This window comes from Chiloscyllium punctatum, chromosome 22 (assembly GCF_047496795.1).
Source record: "Chiloscyllium punctatum isolate Juve2018m chromosome 22, sChiPun1.3, whole genome shotgun sequence".
NCBI classification, from domain to species: Eukaryota; Metazoa; Chordata; class Chondrichthyes; order Orectolobiformes; family Hemiscylliidae; genus Chiloscyllium; species Chiloscyllium punctatum.
In genome coordinates this window covers 77,499,439-77,518,817 of record NC_092760.1, presented here as the reverse complement: position 1 = coordinate 77,518,817, position 19,379 = coordinate 77,499,439, and positions in this window count along the sequence as shown.

Sequence of the window (19,379 nt, the reverse complement as noted above, 5' to 3'; positions counted from 1 at the left end):
GGAAATTGTTCAGTTCTCTTTGGCTTTTATCCTCCTCTGCTCAACAAACAACTCAACACACCTGCACATTCTCATCACCTTCCCTATGATCGCACTGTTTTAACTTAGAATCATAGAGATGTACAGCATGGAAACAGGCCCTTCGGTCCAACCCGTCCATGCTGACTAGATCTGTCCAATCTAGTCCCACCTGCCAGCACCCGGCCCATATCCCTCCAAACCCTTCCTATTCACATATCCATCCAAATGCCTCTTAAATGTTGTAATTGTACCAGCCTCCACCACATCCTCTGACAGCTCATTCCATACACGTACCACCGTCTGCGTGAAAAGGTTGCACAGTAGGTCTCTTTTATATCTTTCCCCTCTCACCCTAAACCTATGCCCTCTAGTTCTGGACTCCCCAAACACAGGGAAAAGACTTTGTCTATTTACCCTATCCATGTCTCTCATAATTTTGTAAACCTCTATAAGGTCTCCCCTTAGTCTCTGACGCTCCAGGGAAAACAGCCCCAGCCTGTTCAGCCTCTCCCTATAGCTCAAATCCTCCAACCCTGGCAACATCCTTGTAAATCTTTTCTAAACCCTTTCAAGTTTCACAACATCTTTCCGATAGGAAGGAGACCAGAATTGCGCGCAATATTCCAAAGTGGCCTAACCAATGTCCTGTGCAGCCGCAACATGACCTCCCAACTCCTGTACTCAATACTCTGACCAATAAAAGAAAGCATACCAGACGCCTTCTTCACTATCCTACCTACCTGCAACTCTCCATTTTCAAGGAGCTATGCACCTGCACTCCAAGGTCTCTTTGTTCAGCAACACTCCCTAGGACCTTACCATTAAGTGTATAAGTCCTGCTAAGATTTGCTTTCCCAAAATGCAGCACCTCACATTTATCTGAATTAAACTCCATCTGCCAAATCTGCCATTGGCCCATTTGGTCCAGATCCTGTTGTAATCTGAGGTAACCCTCTTTGCTGTCCACTACACCTCCAATTTTGGTGTCATCTGCAAACTTACTAATTGTGCCTCTTATGCTGGCATCCAAATCATTTATATAAATGACACAAAGCAGAAGACCCAGCACCAATCCTTGTGGCACTCCACTGGTCACAGGCCTCCAGTCTGAAAAACAACCTTCCACCACCACCCTCTGTCTTCTATCTTTGAGCCAGTTCTGTATCCAAATGGCTAGTTTGCCCTGTATCCCTTGAGATCTAACCTTGCTAATCAGTCTCCCATGGGGAACCTTGTCGAACGCCTTACTGAAGTCCATATAGATCACATCTACCGCTCTTCCCTCATCAATCCTCTTTGTTACCTCCTCAAAAAACTCAAGTTTGTGAGACATGATTTCCCACATACAAAACCATGTTGACTATCACGAGTCAGTCCTTGCCTTTCTGAATACATGTGCATCCTGTCCCTCAGGATTCCCTCCAACAACTTGCCCACCACTGAGGTCAGGCTCACCGGTCTATAGTTCCCTGGCTTGTCCTTACCACCCTTCTTAAACAGTGCCACCATGGTAGCCAACCTCCAGTCTTCCGGCACCTCACCTGTGACTATCGATGATACAAATCTCTCAGCAAGAGGCCAGCAATCACTTCTCTAGCTTCCCACAGAGTTCTCAGGTATACCTGATCAGGTCCTGGGGATTTATCCACCTTTACCCGTTTCAAGACATCCAGCACTTTCTCCTCTGTAATCTGGACATTTTGCAAGATGTCACCATCTATTTCCCTACAGTCTATATCTTCCATATCCTTTTCCACAGTAAATACTGATGCAAAATACTCTTTTAGCATCTCCCCCATTTTCTGTGGCTCCACACAAAGGCCGCCTTGCTGATCTTTGAGGGGCCCTATTCTCTCCCTAGGTACCCTTTTGTCCTTAATATATTTGTAAAAACCCTTTGGATTCTCCTTAATTCTATTTGCCAAAGCTATCTGATGTCCCCTTTATGCCCTCCTGATTTCTGTCTTATGTATATTCCTACTGCCTTTATATTCTTCTAAGATTCACTCAATATATCCTGTCTATTCCTTCTTTTTCTTAACCAAACCCTCAATTTCTTTAGTCATCCAGCATTCCCTACACCTACCAGCCTTGCCTTTCACCCTAACGGGAATATACTTTCTCTGGATTCTTGTTATCTCATTTCTGAAGACTACCCATTTTCCAGCCATCCCTTTACCTGTGAACAGGTGCCCCCAATCAGCTTTCGAAAGTTCTCGCCTAATACCATCAATTTCGAACTACAACTTTTCGATCTGGTCTATCCTTTTCCATCACTACTTTAAATCTAATAGAATTATGGTCGCTGGCCCCAAAGTGCTCCCCCACTGACACCTCAGTCACCTGCCCTGCCTTATTTCCCAAGAGTAAGTCAAGTTTTGCACCTTCTCTAGTAGGTACATCCACATACTGAATCAGAAAATTGTCTTTTTTTTTAGATTACTTACAATGTGGAAACAGGCCCTTCAGCCCAACAAGTCCACACTGATCCGCCGAAGCGCAACCCACCCAAACCCATTCCCCTACATTTACCCCTTCACTTAACACTACGGGCAATTTAGCCCGGCCAATGTACCTAACCTGCACATTTTTGGACTGTGGGAGGAAACCGGAGCACCCGGAGGAAACCCACGCAGACACGGGGAGAATGTGCAAAATCTACACAGACAGTCGCCTGAGGTGGGAATTGAACCCGGGTCTCTGGCACTGTGAGGCAGCAGTGCTAACCACAGTGCCACTGTGCCACCCAGTCTTGTGCACACTTAATAAATTCCTCTCTATCTAAACCCTTAAGACTATGGCAGTCCCAGTCTATGTTTGTAAAGTTAAAATCCCCTACCATAACCACCCTATTACTCTTACAGTTAGCTGAGAACTCCTTACACGTTTGTTTCTCATTTTCCCTCCGAGTATTAGGGGGTCTATAATACAATCCCAATAAGGTGATCATCCCTTTCTTATTTCTCAGTTCCACGTAAATAACTTTCCTGGATGTAATTCCGGGAATATCCTCCCTCATCACAGCTGTAAAGCTATCCCTTATCAAAAATGCCACTCCCCCTTCTCTCTTGCCTCCCTTTCTATCCTTCCTGTAGCATTTGTATCCTGGAAGATTAAGCTGCCAGTCCTGCCCATCCCTGAGCCATGTTTCTGTAATTGCTATGATATCCCAGTCCCATGTTCCTAACTATGAGTTCATCTGCCTTCCCTGTTAGGCCCCTTGCATTGAAATAAATGCAGTTTAATTTATTAGTCCTACCTTGTCCCTGCCTGCCCTGACTGTTTGACTCGCTTCTGTTCTCAACTGTACTAGTCTCAGATTGATCACTTTCCTCACTATCTCCCTGAGTGCCACCCCCCCCCCCCCCAACCTTACTAGTTTAAATCCTCCCGAGCAGCTCTAGCAAATTTCCCTGCCAGTATATTAGTCCCCTTCCAATTTAGGTGCAATCCGTGCTTCTTGTACAGGTCACTTCTACCCCAAAAGAGATTCCAATGATCCAAAAATGTGAGTCCTTCCCCCATACACCAGCTCCTCAGCCATGCATTCATCTACTCTATCCTCCTATTCCTGCCCTCATTAGCTCGTAGCACTGGGAGTAATCCAGATATTACTATTCTTAAGGACCTCCTTTTTAAATTCTGCCTAACTCTCTGTAATCACCCTTCCCTTCCTATGTCATTGGTTCCAATATGGACAATGACCTCTTACTGGTCTCTCTCCCCCTGTGAGAACATTCTGCACCCTCTCTGAGACATCCCTGATTCTGGCACCAGGGAAGCAACACACCATTCTGCTTTTTTGCTGCTGGCCACAGAAATGTCTGTCTGTACCTCAAACTACAGAATCCCCTAACACAATTGATCTCTTGGAAGCCGACATACCCCTCGTGGCATTAGAGCCAGTCTCCATACCAGAAACTTGGCTGTTTGTGTGACTTTCCCCTGAGAATCCATCACCCCCTACGTTTTCCAAAACAGCATACCTGTATATCCACAAGAGACTCCTGCACTGGCTGCCTACCTCTCTTACCTTTCCTAGAGATAACCCATCTATGCAACTGTATCTGAGACTTTTCCCCCTTCCTATAACTGCCATCCATCACATACTGTTGCTGTTGCAAATTCCTCACGCTTCTAACTGTCTCTCCAACCGATCCATTCGATCTGATAAGATTTGCAGCCAGCAGCATTTATGGCAGATATAATCTGCAGTAACCCTTAAACTCTCTTTAAACTCCCACATCCGAAAATGGCCTCTATTAAAGGCCATTTTTGCTCCTTCACAATCTACAGACCCAGAAAATAACACCGTCATATTCCTCTACAAATGCTGCCCCAGGTTAAATTAATAGTTATGGCTTATATTTTAAGTTTAATCAAGAGACATATCTTCAAAAACATATAATGAAGAAAGAACCTACTCTACTCACTACTGCAGATTCTCTGTAGGCCACATTTAAAACAATGATAACCTTATCTGCTTCTGTGCTGTGAACTTTGCCCAACAGTTCCTCCAAGATTAGTTGTGAATTTCACTGTTTGTTAATTTTCCCAGTTACACTCCGATGTCCAGCGATATACAAATTCAAACAGCAAAGGCAGTAACTGTACAGGTTCTCTCTCTCTCTTTCTCTCTCTCTCTCTCTCCTGCACTGACCTCACCATGTACTTCCTTTGTCTGTTCTTCTCCCTTTTAAAACTGCTGTTGTTTTGCCTTTTTTTCCCCCAAAGTTCTAAAACAATGCAGCAGCATATAAAACAGTAATTGTTGCTCCTGGAATTCGAGGAAATCACCTCCAGCACCTAAAATGCCTCAAAAGCGGAGCAGCTGTTACAGCCAGAAATTTTTCCCGTCCTTTATCTTGGATTACTTCATCATATGATGCAACGGATTCTTCTTCCTTTGATCAGGAGTATCAATTAAACGTTACTGAATTAATCCTTTAAATTACTTTGTAGGGACCATTGAATTTTGGCTTTTAATGGCTCATCTTGTGAAGGGAACAGTGCCCAAACCTCATCTCCTCATTTTAGAGTTCTGCTTGATGTATATCTATCTGCCCACTCTTTCATCTTGTTTTTAGATGTTTCTGTGCATATTCCTTTTCACCTTTTTGAGAAATGTGGACGCATACTCAAACTCAAACATTTTACTGACTTAGCAGTTTATTTCTAATCTTCCTCTTATTTCATAGCCAAACTTGAACAGGGGGAAAGTGGGTACTGCAGATGCTGGAGATTAGAGTCAAGATTAGAGTGGTGCTGGAAAAGCACAGCAGCTCAGGCAGCATCCAAGGACCAGGTTTCGGGCAAAAGCCCTTAATCAGGAATGAGGCAGTGAGATAAATGGGAGGGGGTGGGGCTGGGGAGACTTCAGTGTCGCCTACTCACAGAGCGCTACAGGGAACATCTCTGGGACAATCCCACTGCCCCGTGGCTGAACATTTCAACTCCCCCTCCCACTCTGCCGAGGACATGCATTGCCACTCCCTCACCACCTGAAGCCTGGAAGAAGAATGCCTCATCTTCCACCTTGGAACCCTTCAACCCCAAGGCATCAATGTGGACTTCAGCAGTTTCCTCATTTCCCCTCCACCCCCCTTACTCCAGTTTCGACCTTACAGCTCAGCCCTGTCCTCATGACCTGTCCCACATGTCAATCTTCCTTCCCACCTATCCACTCCACCCTCCTCTCCAACCTATCACCTTTACCCCCACCTCCATCCACCTATTGCACTCACAGCTACCTTCTCCCCAGCCCCAGCTCCCTCCCATTTATCTCTCCACCCCCGAGGCTCCCAGGCTCATTCCTGATGAAGAGCTTTTGCTTGAAATGTCGATTTTCCTGCTCCTCAGATGCTGCCTGGCCTGCTGTGCTTTTCCAGTGCAACTCTAACCTTGATACCAACTTGAACGGGCTGATGCCAATAGATACATTTTGGAGAATCCCTGGTTGGAATCGAGAGAAAATCTAATACTCTGGATACTCATAATGATAGGCTTTGATTATTGTTTTGAGAATTGGTGATACCTCTCCAAAGCACCTATGGTATGCAGTCGATTTCAGTTTTTTAATCCCCATACAACCTTTTCAAAATATCATCTATATTGTCATAAGGTTTGATTTTTGTTCATAACAAGTGAAAAATTGAGAGTTTTTCCACCACTTTGATCTGAAGGGAATAGCCTCTGGAAACCAAGTAGTCTTTTCCCTAACGGTAAGGATATATTTCTTTTGGCTTTTGTTTTAGATCCCTCACCATCGCTTATATACGATTGAATAGTAGAAAGGTGGTGTTTAATCACACATTGAGGTTTACCTGCAACTTGACAAATATGGCACATTTTACAAAACTGTACCACATCTTTATACAAGTTTGGCCAGGTAAAATACCTGTTTATGTACATTTAAGTTTTCTGAATCCCTACATATCCTGCCATAGGAATCTCATGTGCTATTTGCAACATCTGCCTACGATAGCTGGGTGGTACTATTATCTGATATACAACCGACAGACGCACAACTGGGGAATGATCAGGGGTCTCCACTTCCTCATAAGCCGTCCGTTCTTAAGATAAGAGCACTCTGAAACTCCTTTGCCCTCTGTTTCAGTATATACTGACTGTGTGCTTATCTGTTTAATTCACGATTGGCTTTTTGTGCTGCTTTTAGAGGCCTTGTACCAAACACTGCCTCTGGATTATCCTCCCCTTTTTGGAAACTTTCAGTGATCCTTTCACTTGCTTGTGGCATCACATGGACCCTTACTGATGGATTTTGTTTAACCATTTCCCTGATTACCACACATGAAGGAAAGATGCCAGGAACCTGGCCTTGTGATTGTTCTGTTTCTTGTATCCCTTTGGGCATTCTGAAGCTAACTGCCAAATCTTTACTTGGAAGTAAATCTACTTCCTCAACAGGTAATGTTTTTATGACTTTAAAAGTAACAAATCACATTCTATTTGTACTTTTATATAATGGGACTAGAGTATATTCTCCACCAATAACATTTATTAATTCTGCACTTCCAACTGAACTTTTAATTCTTCCTCCATTAAAAGTGATTGTGTTGCCCTGTATGAGGGATTTGTACTGTTCAGTTTTTCATGTAGAGTTGAGTTGTAACCCTGATGCTGAGGTGTCTGCTCCATGGAGAATGGAGTTAGTAATTTTGGGTTTGTTTTCATTGGACCAAAGAAGCATGAGTGGATGGAGTCAGGCTGACACAGGGTTTTAGTTGGTGAAGTTGTGGAATTGGAGTTGAAGCTGCAAGATACAGCTCTCTCCCTCTGCCCGCCCTCTCTCTCCGCCCGCCCTCTCTCTCTCTCTCTCTCTCTCTCTGCTTCTAAATTCATTCTTTTCGTCTTTCCTTTCTCCTGGACTGGAGGTAGCACATGAGGGAAATCAGTTTAGCTGAATTTGCCTTTGCCAAGGGTGTGTTTATGGGATGCTGCTACATTGGAGCAGTTGATGAGTAGTAGTTAAATATGCTGTGTTGTTAAGTATTTCGATAGAGTTAAAGTTGTGCTAATTCTTTTTTTTTTGTTTGTGTTTTAACTGTGGTGTAAGAATAAAGTATGTTTTGCTTAAAGCCTAGTAGTTTGACCAATCAAATCATAACAGGAACACAGTGCTTTACACTTGCTTTTAAGTAAGATAAAGTTATGGTCCAGGTTATCTCCTTGATATGTTTTGACGGGGTTTGGTCTCATTCATAACAAACTGGGGGCTCTTGTTGGAATCAAAATCTCTAATTCCAGACTGAGTTTAGAGTTATTGGACTCAAAGACAGTGAGTGTTGAGTATTGGTGTTCTGTTTTCAAGTATTACATTCAGCTGGTTTAAACAGGGTGTGCCTCATGTAATAATGGCTCTTCCAGAGGCTAAAAGTTTCCTGGGTGGAGAAGAAGTTACTTTGGGTGGTTTACAGAAGGTGAGCAAAGCGAAGCTTTTGGAATTGGCAGATAAACTGAATTTGAAGTTGCCTGTGCCTATAAGGGAAGGGGAGGCAATTGTAGCGATAGCTCAGCATTTACAATTGTCAGGAATACAATGGAATCGTTGTAACCAGCTAAAATTCAATTGCAAGTGAATTGGCTTGAATTAGAGGAAAGTGAAAAAGAAAGGGAGGCGAAAGAGAGAGACATAATTGCAGTGGAACAAAGAGCAAAAGAATTAAAGCAACTTGATATGAAAAAGAAATGGAACAGTTTGAATTATGATTAAGAGAGAAATTTGAACTTTGGCATCGAAAGTGAAAGTCAACTTGAAATGAAGGAGTTTAAAATTCATTTCCTGAATAGTGAAAACTCATGTGGAAGAGCAGAGAGTTAAGACTGCAAAATTGACACTGAAAAGGCAGATGATTGTGAGTTGTTTCATTAAATCAAAGAGAAATCCTCAGGTGATTAGGGAAAAGGAGATCTCATTGAAGATAGTTTACCACAGGGTAAAAAGGAAACCCAGGAAGGGGAAAGAGAGGTAAAAATAATTTCAGATGTTTACACTTATGAAGTTGTAGGAGTGTACTGTACCTTTTAAGAGAGACTGGAAGCTGGCACAGACTTAGAAACACAGAGTGCACTGAAAGAAGTTGAATGTAACATTTGACTGTCAAACCAATAATGCAGATGAGTTGCCATGATACAAAAATAAATTCAAACTCAGCCTGTCAGTTTAAATTATGCCCCAGATACCAAAATCCAATCAAATTTGAATTTAGTATTTTGACAACATTAAACCAATGAAACGATCTGATGTTTTGGGGTATAAAACCAGGCATTTTGAATAGTTAGGGAGAAAACGACCAAGAAAACAGACAAGTATAGACTGCTAGCCAAACAGCTGTCTGAAAGGTACCTGTTCGTATGAAAGACATGTGAAGCAGAATACTGAAGAAACGTTGACAAAGAAAAATCTACAGAGGAAGATATGAAGAGAAGATTTGACCGCTGGTTGGGTTTGAAATTTAAATTCTTTTGAAAATCTTGTTTTCTGTAAAATAATGCTCTCTTTTGGACTTAAAGAATAAAATTGTTAATTTTTTACTTTAAATAGTGACCTCTGGGGATAGTTCTTTGCCTCTTGAAATTTAACAGATTATAGCTTCTGTGTGTGTCGGGTTTAAATTAGCAGAGGGGTTTACCCCATGTCGTAACAACACTGTAATAAATTAGGATACATGAAGTCAGTGTTGATGGTTTAGAAAAAAACATTGGGAAGATCAATGTGGGAAAACACTATCAGCCAGTGGGCTTTGTTAAAATGGTAAAGGAAAGCACTGGGGAAGCTTAAAAAGCTGAAAAATAATGTACCGCCTGTTCAGAGGTTGGTTGAGAAGAAAGTACCAGACCTTTTTAAAGAATTTACATGCGTGGGTAAGCTTTACTCATGTATGCCAGGAGGAGTAGGTAAAGAAATTTAAGATTTTAAGAGATGCAAGAGCACGTCAATCTTTGGTGAGAGATGAGGATATATGTATTTCGGAAGAAGTATTGCTAGAAAAGATGGTAACATGTAGAATTCATGGTGAGAAGACTCCTGTTCCTTTATATGAGGTAAGGCTGGAGATTCTGATGAAAAGTGGTGAAGTGGTCTAAGCAGTAATAGAAATTCTTGGTTCCAGAAATGGTTAATCCGTGGTAATGAGGCAGCTGGATCACAGGTGGGAGTGATGCCTACCAAGATTGAAATGCCAGTGGAAAATTACACAACTGATGTGCTACAGGAAGTATATTCTGGTATTCTTCCTGACTACGTGATAACAAGGTCACAAAGCCATAGGTTGAATCAGTAGGAGTAATCAAGGAGTAAAGATAAGGAAGTTGAAGTTCAATTATCAGAAAATATTTCATCAAATGTTTGAGAAAAAAACAGGAACAAGTAGAAGACAAAATAGATATTTTAAGTTCAGAGAAATTACCTAAATTACAACAGAAAGAGGAAACACTAAAGTGACTGTATCAAAAGGCATATAAAGAAGATAATTTGAGTGTATCCCAGAATGTTGCTATATTAAAAATGAAGTCTTGTTCAGGAAATGGAGACCATCACATATTCAAGCAAATGAAAATTGGGCCAAAGTTCATCAAATTGTGGGTTATAGAAAGGAAACATTGCAGATAGCACGAGTTACCAGTACAAGGTCACTTGGGCTAAGGAAAACTCAAGCCAAAAAACAAAAATATTTTTATTGGTCTGGATTGCCGAAGGATGGGTTTGCATTTTGCCGGAGATGTCATACTTGCCAGTTAGTAGAAAACCCGAAGACAGTTATAAAACCTATTCCAGCATTTGAGGAATCTTTTACAAGAGCCTTAATTGATAGCATAGGACTCCTAGCATAATAGCATAATGCTAGGATAATGATAGCATAAAACAAAAAGTGGCAATCAGTATTTATTGATCTTAATGAATGTGTCTACTAGATTTCCAGAGGCCATTCTATTATATAGTATCATGGCTAAAAGGATTGTGGAATAGTTGCTTTTCTGTTTTACTAGACACAGAATACCCACACTGATACAATTGGATAAAAAAAATTATTCAAGCTAGTTATGGATTGCTTAGGAATAAAACTATCTAAGCATGCCATCCAGAGTCACTGGGAACATTAGAATATTGGCATCAAACTTCTCCTTAATCCTATTTGGCTCCTTAAAGTACAATACTTCCTGAGTCTCTTGTAAATTTATGCAGTCATGCTCTCTGTGGCTTTGGGTCTGCGAAGTTGCTTCCTTCCTCTCTCTCTGGATGGTCAGTTGGTCTCTGCCTCTTGCCAGGCTGTTCTCCTCAAAAGGTCTCAGATGATTTAAGAGAGACCAAGAGCTTCCACATGAAAGGTCTTCAGGTGAACCCTATTTTTACACCTTTTAGATGGTTTTCTAGAATTTTGACCAATCAGGGAAATACACTTAATAGTTTGAAACAATGTCAATCATTTAGATGATGCTACTGCTAGTTTCTTTGTGTAGTAGGACCCAGTGACTTTCTGTCTGGGCTTTACTTTGTTTAGTGGAGAAGTTGTTGGGAGTATCTGTCCAGAATAACTTGTCTTTTACATTGTGGTTTCAGTAACACCTGGCTGCTGTGTTTGCACTGTGTCTGGCGTGTGGGTTTTTGTGATTTCAGAGTTTTACTTGGCCAATATACCCAGCATCCTTTGTTATTTGGGCAAGTTAGCAATCTGTGTTTTAATAGCCAGGAGGCTGCTACAAAAATGGCCTGATTACATGGGTATGTGTGGGACTAAGCTGGGATGTACTAAACTGATTATGCATGATGCATCCTCATAGACTTAAACCACTAAAACTGGCTGAGGTTCAAAAAAGAATTGAAAGCCAAGCTCAAAGGCGATATAATTGAAGTGAGTTTCAGCAAATGGAGCTCACTCATAGTAATATTGCTGAAACCAGATGGTACCTAACAAATATGTGAGGACTATCACAAAGTCAACGTACTTATGAAATTTGTATTTCTTGCGCTGTTTCTGGTTTCCCATTAAATTGCGTTTCTAATCGAAATTGATTTTAGGTAAACCTCTGTATGTCTTTACTTGGAACAGACAGCATTGAGAAAATGGGACAAACAACCTATGTTCCTAAATTGAACTTAGTTGGAGGATTATGGCAGGTACTCTATCTGAAAGTCGAAGGAAATTTCAGCTTTCGGGATACCGAATGGACTTTACCAGTTTAAAGTCATGCTATTTGATATGAATTGTGTGCCAGCCATATTTCAAAGACTAATCAATAAACAAATATTTTGAGATTACCCAATTATGTGGTGTACATAGATAATCTGGTGAGTTTTAGTCACATATGGAAGGCATCTAGCAGAATTACTTGATCAAGGCAGGCTTGGTGATAAACCTGGCTAACGTCCATGTCATGTTCCTAAGCTCACATTCCTAGGACATGGACAGATGGCCCCACAGGATGCACAAAGCTTACTGGGGAGTTTCCCATACTGTTGACAAAGAGGGAAGTATGATTCCCAGGACTGAATGCTTTTTATCGAAAATTTGTACTCAATTTTAGTAGTGTGGTTGCTACATTATTCGACCTGTTGAAGCTTCAAGTGCAGAAAATTTCAGTGGACAGAGAAATGTCAGAAGGCATTTGACAGCCTGAAAGCTGTGGTGTAACTCCAGAATTAGCAACACCTCATTATGCAAAGCTATTCAAGGTGGCTATTGATGGTGTACTCTTACAAGAGAGGATAGACAGACATATTGGATACTTTGCCTAAAAGTTAAATATTCATTAAAGGAAATATTCCACCACTGAGAAAGAGTCCTTGAGTTGGGTGTTGGCATTGCAGCATTTTCACATTTGTGTTGGTAATAATGTATGAGACAATTGTATATACTGATTATAACCCCTTAACATTTTTGGAAAAATTTGAATGACAGAAATTCCAGATTATTTAGATGGAGTTTATTGTCACAGCCATTCAATTTGAAAATGATACACGTGGTAGGACAAGAGAACATAATTGCCATCAGGTTGTCATGACTCAGATGGAGGTGTTCAGTGGCAGACGAAGTGGACTGAGATGGACTATAGTATTGAATGCTTGCATGCAATGGTTTAATGTATACAGAGTACTAATAACATAAGATTAAAGGTTTTGAAAATGAAGCCATCTTTATATACGGATGGTTCATTTTTTAAAGGGGGGGGGGGGTTCAAGGTGTATTGAAGCTGCTAGATAGAGTTCTTTCTATGCTTCTAGATTCATTATTTCAGTTTTCTTTTCCCTCCTGGACTGGGGATAGAAAAACAGATTTGCTTCACATGCTGAATTTGTCTTTGCCAATGGTGTATTTATAGAATGCCGCTATGTTGGAACAGTTGATGAGTAGTGGTTGCACAATATTATTTTGTTAAGTATTTTCATAGTGAACATTGTGCCCTTTTTTGTGTGTTTTAACTGTGTGGTTAAAAAGTGTTTTGCTGAAAGATTAGTAGCTTGACCAATCAAATCATATCTGGAACCTTACACATGACTTAAATGAGCTAAAAGTTAGGGTCAAGAGTATGTCCTTGTTATGTTTAGAGGGGGGTTTGGTCTGGTCCATAAGACCAGGGATTGTCAATAAATGTTGACCCAGACAGCGACACCCAGTAATTTTGTTTTCAAATGTAATTGTATTAGAAGCAATTCAGAGCAGATTCACTGGACTGATCCCACGAAGTGAAGCATTTGTGTTCTCGTGACAGAGTGAGCAGTTTAAGCCTATACTCTCTAGAGTTTATCAGTATGAGAGATCTAATTAGGGTATATAAGATTAACAAAGTAAACCTGGAGTGGATGTTGCCAATTTAATGGACAATTTAGAACAAGAGGTCATAATTTTAGGATTTGGAGACGCCAGTGTTGGACTAGGGTGTACAAAGTTCAGAATCAGCCAACACCAGGTTATAGTCTAACAGGTTTATTTGGAACCATTAGCTTTCAAAGCGCTGCTCCTTCAATAGGTGATTGTGGAGAATAAGATTGTAAGACAGAATTTATAGCAAAAGTTTAGTGTGATGCAACTGAAATTATATGTTGAAAAAGACCTGGATTGTTTGTTAAGTCTCTCATCTTTTAGAATGACTATGTTGGTTTTGGTGTTTTCATATGTTAATCACAAAACTTTTTTAAAAAAGTTACATTTGCAAGTGAACTTTAACAAGTGGTGTCATGTCAGCCCAGACAATGTCTTGAAGGTGTTAGCTCCCTGTGAGGCTGTCTGTGCCACAATGGTCAGACTGATTCTAATCTAAAAAACAGATTTACAGAATCTTACATGGATTCATGCAGTTTTTGAGGAAAGTAAAATGTAATTCTGCAAGTACAAATTCAACCCACAAACTTATATGCGTATGTGCGCATGGGGGGCTTAGGAGTGTCTGAGAGAGGGTATGTGTATGTGTGTAAAGGGGTTTAAGTCTGTGAGAGAGTGTATGTGTGAGTGTATGAGAGAGGGTCTGTCTGTCTGTGTTAGTGCAGTGGGGTCATCTGTCACGTGACGTGAACCCAAGGTCCCGGTTGAGGCCATCCCCATGGGTATTGAACTTGGCTATTAGCCTATTGGCCACTTTTTGTTGTTGACTGTCCTGAAGTCTGCCTTGGAGGATGGTCACCCAAAGGTCAGAGGTCGAAGGTCATGGACTGCTGAAGTGTTCTCCAACTGGGAGGGAACACTCCTGTCTGTTTATTTTTCTGCGGTGTCCATTCATCTGTTGCTGTAACCTCTGTTTGGTCTCACCAATGTATCATGCCTCAGGGCATTCTTGCCTACAGCATATGAAATAGAGACCATTAGTTGAGTCACATGAGTACCTGCCACGTACATGGTGGAGATTTTAGGAGAAGGAGTGGCAGAATTAGAATTGAGAGAAGGTGAAATTATTTCTCTGAGGGTCATGTATCTGTGGAATTCACTACCCTGAAGTGTGATGGATGCTGGACACGGAGTAAATTTAAAAAGGAGACAGACGTGTTTTTAATTAGTAACAGGTTAAGCGATTATGAGAAGCATGGAGGCAAGTGGAGTGGAGGAAAAAATGAGAACAGCTATGATGTAAACAAATGGTGAAGCTGTCTCAACAGGCTGAGTCGCATATTCTGTTCCTTTTTCTTATGAAAACACACAGATAGAATTAAAGACAGACAGGAAAATTGATTGGAAAAAGCGTTGCTTCTTTATTTTAAAAAAAACAAGTTCCTCGGCAAGAGATATCTCACACGTGTAAAATTATTTCTTTCCAAACCAGAGCAGTTGTTTGAGAGTAGTTTCACTTAAGCCATTAAAAACAAAAAGTGTCTGAATGACCCTAGTTACTCCAGTCATTTTAATTCAGAAATAATGGGGTGTGAACAGCAAGTTCTCACTGTAGCGGTCATTTTAGTGTATAGTCTTGTGTGTTCTTATCCTTATTTACTGCACCGCTGCCTGCTACAATGTTAGATTAATAGTAATTGACAAAATGAGAGAGTACTTATCAAGCCTTTCTCAGTATCACCAATTTTCTTATTAAAGATGAAGAAGGAGGTTTAGAGGCTGTTTTGCTCTAATGTGACAGTTGCATCCCTCAGCAACCTCACGCTCTCGACAATCACGTTATGGAAAATCAGTATAGAAAATAGTGCTGTACAAGATTGCTACAGAAATTCACTGTGCTCGATCAGTAGAAAGCTTGCTTTATTCAAACAATGTATATGATTTGTCAATTGCATCATAGCCTATTTGTGTTAACAAAACATGGGTTATACCGGAACTATCTGTATTTCAAAATTCACAGTTTCAGGCTGGAGACTTTTAAGGACAAAGCCTCTTTGGATCATTAAGTCTGTGCAAACAGGAGACAAACCACAAACAGCCTTGCGATCTGGGCTTTGGCCTTTGCAGTAATTAATATTATTTGTTAATAAAAGCATGATGCTCCTTTAAGTATTAATGTGCAAGAGAATATTAGGACAATGCATTTTTATTCATGTCATGTAATGACTTTAATGTTAAAAAGCAGTTTACAGTGAAGGCTTAAATTAAGAAAGAGACATTTTATTGCAGAATAATTTCCTAACGTTGCAAAATGTTTCTTAAGGACACAATTCCCAGATATTCTCTGCCATTCACAAACAAGCTGCTTCCTTAAACCTGTATTTCATGGCTAATTTTAATGTTCATAAAGCTAGACAACATTTGGAAGAAGTGTTCTATCATGGGCACCTCGTGACTGATTTTTCTTATGCCTGCTTCAGATTGCCTTTTGGAAAGGCATCTTAGATAACTGGGTATACATGCTCCCCTGCTCATCCTAATTTGTTTATACTTCCAGGAATGTTAATATACTTCCAGGCTGTCCCAGGCCTTATCCCACATGAGTTAGGCAAATCATACATCTGTTTCAGTAGCTAGTTCTTCCTGGAACAGGTCATAATGTGACTTTACATCAAGCATTGTTGACAAGGAAACACTCCCACTGCCTGCCATAGGAAAACTGGAAGAAATTGCATGTTGACCAACCGGTCTGATCATATTACAAACTTATCTTCCAAAAGCCATCAAGTCCTGGAGTGAGATAGAAACTTGGAATTTCTGGCCCAGAGGAAGGTCACTGTCTACTGCACAAGACCTTATTATTATTAAAAGGAATAGACTAAGATTCAATACCCAGCGTAATTTTAGCACCTCATTTTTGTACCAGGTTTTCTGTGGTCTTCCATTGGGATAGCCAATTTGTAGGCTATTTTATGGCCTTTAACAGGTTGGGATTGAACTCATATAGAGAAGGAATCTTCATCCCATAGATTCGGTTTAAATTAAAATGGAAAGCTTAAGGAACTGTACTCAGATTGTAGCGATGGGATGAAATAAGTATCACTACTGTTCAAACATTAAGGCATAAATAAAGAATAAAAAGTTATATTTCCTACTTTCCAGAGGATTGATAAGGAGCAGATTCCAATTCAAAAAGGGATTTAGACTGAATCCAGGAATGAACAACCTGCTAGTTTACCATTAGGTGTTAGAAAATATATTACTAGCTACAGTAAAAGAACAAGACCCTGAGTTTCCACTTAATTGTGATGTTTTTCATTACTACCATGTCTCTGACATCAGCAATGACTGGTTAACAAAAAAATCTATAAAATTTTAAGCACAAATTGTAATGAGCATAACTTGAGTTTCATTAATCTCTTACACTAGTTTGTAACAATACCACACTTCGAACAGTCTCCACCCCTGGATGAATTAATCGCCATTGAGAGTTTCCACTCATTTTGATCATTTGCAATCTTCTAGGAATACTATAAAAATGAAGCTAGAACCATTGAGCACAAGAATTCTAATAAGCATATTTTCAATGGCTTTAACTTTTTTTGGAAACATAATATACTAAGAATCTGAACACCATCCCAGAGTCCAACTACAAAGAAATCATAACCAGTAATTGAAAATAGGGTGACTCAGATGGTGGACTGATACAGATTTAAAATGTTCATATTTTTTGTAAATCTACAGTTAGCCGCATTTAACAATCTTGCCACTCAAAACAAATTACACAGATACTTTAAAAATACTTTTCCAAACATTCCAGCCTCACTGTTTCATAAATTGAGACACATGATTAAAAATGAGGAGTTTTGGTATAAAAATCACAAATCACTTATTTTGAAAAGCAAATAATATGGATTGAAGTTGGTTTATAAATCTCACTAGTGGCTTATTTAATTTCCATGAGGTTAAAGTTTTTAAACTTGTGTTGCATCTGAAAATTCATTATTTAAAAACTTTTTAAAAAAATCAATTGTGTATTCTGACACAGAGACATGTTTATCAGTTTAATAACTGTGTGTGGAATTTGTAAACAGGATTAATTTTTGGGCAATGTTCTATTTCAATTGACAGCTCTGTAGCCAAAACATGCCTAAAATTGGGAATGATTACTCTTAATTCATACTAAATGGCCACCTTGGCTTCTTTTCCTTTTTTTGTCCCCTTGAGTTCTCTCGCTCTAATCTTCGAGGAGGATCTTTTTTGCAGACTCGGTAAAATATATCTCTGAACCAGACAAGAGGAATGCGTAGACTGCAATTTGTGAACCACTGCACTAGCAGTTCTTAATGTTTGATTGAAGAATCCCTTTGCATTTGGATCAGTAATCACTTACTGCCCATCCAAATTATATTACTAATTCAAGTCTACTGCTATAGGATTTCCAAAATATGTAAAACGTTTATGACTTCAACTCTGTGGCAGGTCCAGAGTAAAACACTCAGGAATAATAGTTGTATGAAGACATTTCCCCTTCATGTTACTGACATTCACTTTATGAAGGTTAGAGACGTTGGAATCCAAAGGAGACTGGAGGACCACAGTAAACCAGACAGCATTCAGAGGTGAAGTCCTGAAGAAGGGTCCCACCCGAAATATCAGTGTCTATGCCTCCCGCTGCTGACTGGCTTGCTGTGTTCTTCCAGCCTCCTGCCTGTCTACATTGACTTTACTAAAGCAGGACATTCACGGCTTGCCTTAATTGTTAAAAATTTGCTTTCCCACATTCAGCAATTAAGGAAAAGATTGGAGAGTGTGTTTTAATTTTAAAATTTTTGATTGTAATTTAGTGTTAACAACGTAAATGCAACAATTTAATGAAACTTAGAGTCAGATTGAAGGCAATCTTCCATTTTGAGAGGAAAGCTCTTTGCTTCTGAGCACAAAGGAAAATGATTATTTATTGAAGGTCCGTCATCTCAGCTCCAGGACATCTCTGCAGGGAACCAACCATCTTTAGCTGCTTCTTCAATGACTTTCCCTCTGTCATAAGGTCAGAAGTGGGGATTTTCACTGATAACTGCAACTCCTCAGATGCTGAAGTAGTCCTTATTCAAGTGCAGCAAGCCTTAGGCAATATTCAGGTTTGGACTGATGGGTAGTAACATTTTCACCACACAAGTATCAGGCAATGACCATCTCCAATAACAGGGAAGCTAACCATCGCACCCTGACACTTCCAACATGGGGCTTACCACTGAAAAACTGGACAAGCTATGCAAATACTGTGGCTATAAAAGTAGATCAAAACAAGAAAAACAAGAATAGATCACATGGCCCTTCGAGTTTGTTCTGCCATTCAATAAGATCATGGCAAATCCAATTTTAACCCCAATTCTGTATTCCTGTGTATCCCTGATGATCTTTCATCTCAGTAATCAAGAATCTATTTACCTCTACCTCAAAAGTACTTATGATTCCCAATCCATAGTCCTTTGGGGAAAGGAATTCTAAGGAATCTTAGCCCTCTTGCAGTTGGTGGTGGTTTTGCCACGTATCTGCTGCCTCTCCTTTCAGATGGTAGCGGTTGTTGGTTTGGAAGGTGCTGTCTACATAGCCCTGGTGAATTTCTTCAGTGTATACTGGAGAGAACAGCAGCAGGAGCAATGCACACTGAACATCACTGGGGGATGGAGTGAATATTTGGATGATCAATTGAGTTGCTTTGCCTTAGATGGTGTCAAGCCTCTTAAGTGTTGTTGAAGCAAGTTCATTACACTCCTGATTGTGCCTTGTAGGTGGTGAACAGGTTTGGGAAGTAAAGATATGAGTTGCTCATTACAAAATTTGCTTTGATCTGCTGTGTTTAACTTACCTTCCAAGCCACTCACCACCACACAGAAATATGTTGCTGTGTCTTCACTGTCGCTGGGTCAAAATCGTGGAATTCCCCTCCCCAACAGCATTGTGGATCTACCTACCTGAAATGGGCTGCAACAGTTCAAGAAAGGAGCTCACCACCACCTTCTCAAGACTAACCTGGAGTGGGCAATAAATATTGTCCCAGCCAGTGAAGTCCAA